The following is a 1638-nucleotide window of genomic DNA, read 5'->3' as shown; positions in this document are numbered from 1 at the left end:
CACTAAACCAAGTACAACCACATAGAAGTTTAGAGAATTTAATTGTTGGAACCTACTGTGTGCAGACACTCTGCCAAGTGCTGAAGATACAGCCCAGAGTAAAAACAGGTATGTATGGTCCCTTCCATCCTGGAACGTGGGCTATGGCAGGAGAAAAATCACACAAATACCTAGTAAATTACAGCTATGATTTCCACTTCTGGCCAAGATGGAGTCATAGGGACCAGATTTACCCTTCTATGCAGAACAATTAAAAAACTGTACAAAAATATATGAAACAATGACTTTTCAGACAGCCATCAAGCAAAGAAGACACAATGATTCCTGAAAGATAGGATTGAAAGGGCAAATCCCATGAATATTTCATATTTTACATGTTAAAAAAAGGCTTTTGTTCTTGAGAGATATTCTTTTGAGCTTAAAATTTTAGTCTAAGAGGGTTTTCCCCCAGTGTTTTAAAACATTTCTCTACTGTTTCCTCACTTGAATTGTTTCTGAGGGAAAATACACTGACATCCTTATTTTTGTTCCTCTGCATAATGTGTCTTTCTTTTCCCTCCAGATAGTTTCAAAGCTTTCTCTTCACCATTGCCTTCTAGAACTTTGATCATGATGTGACCTAGTGTAGTTTTTTCTATATCTTTTGTGCTTGTGATTTGTTGAGCTTCTTGGACCTGTGGGTTTATACTTTCCAACAAATTTAGAATTTTTTTTTTCAAAAATTTTTTTCTGTCCTGAAGGAGTAAGTCACCAGCAGACTGGTGCCATGAGGGATGTTAGATATCATTTGTGTGGAAGAGAAATGATATGGGTTGGATCTCACAAAGAAATGAAGAGCGCTGGAAAGAGAAATTACTCAGGTTAGCATAAAATAGTTTCCGTTACTATTTGCATCTTTGTATATTGAATATTTGAAGACTAATGACAGCAAGTTAGTGTTGGGTTTATAACATATGGAGAAGTGGAACATACGATCACCATAGCATAAAGCCCTAGAGGGGAGAAATAGAAGTATACTACTACAGAATTCTTTTTTTTTGGGGGGGGGTGTAAATTGTAAACTTTTTTACTGGAAAACAAATATACAACTTGGAACAAATTCGAAGCAAATTGTGTCATAAGCATATTTTCTGTACATGGCTAAACAAAATTTTTAAAAAATGTAGAACACTTCACAAATTTGCATGTCATCCTTACACAGGGGCCTTGCTAATCTTGTCTATATGCTTCCAATTTTAGTGTATGTGTTGCCAAAGCGAACACTACTCTTACAGAATTCTTACATTGAATGTGCAGTGATATAATACCACTTGGAGAAATACGGTGTTAAGTAAGAATATATAGTATAAACCCTAAAGTGACCACTAAAATACCAAGACAAAAAGCTAAAGATCTTAGGGCAACAAAAAAAGATTAAATGGAATCAGGAAAATAATCAGTTATTCATGAAGAAGGCAGAAAAAGAAGAAAAATTGAATGGAGAACAGAGGTAAAAAAACAGAAAACAAAGAGCAAGCTTATGGGTAAAAAGCTAACCAAATTAATAATCAAATATTAATTAATAATTAAATCTGCTTTCCAACCAGGGCCTGACCAAATGGCTCTTGCAAAGAAGGGTGGTGAGAAGGGCTGTCCATG

The 1638-nt window shown here is 35.2% G+C and overlaps 1 non-coding gene across 1 annotated transcript; it reads right to left on the bottom strand.

Moving 5' to 3' along the window:
- Positions 1–1156: 1156 nt before the first annotated feature.
- On the bottom strand, positions 1157–1263 carry LOC116871405. The gene has a single exon (XR_004383379.1). It is a non-coding gene; the product is annotated as a U6 spliceosomal RNA (small nuclear RNA).
- Between the last annotated feature and the right edge of the window lie 375 nt (positions 1264–1638).

This window comes from Lontra canadensis, unplaced genomic scaffold (assembly GCF_010015895.1).
Source record: "Lontra canadensis isolate GAN:19392208 unplaced genomic scaffold, GSC_riverotter_1.0 scaffold25, whole genome shotgun sequence".
NCBI classification, from domain to species: Eukaryota; Metazoa; Chordata; class Mammalia; order Carnivora; family Mustelidae; genus Lontra; species Lontra canadensis.
Note: the sequence above shows the minus strand (reverse complement) of the source record. Positions and strands in the feature narration are given on the sequence as shown.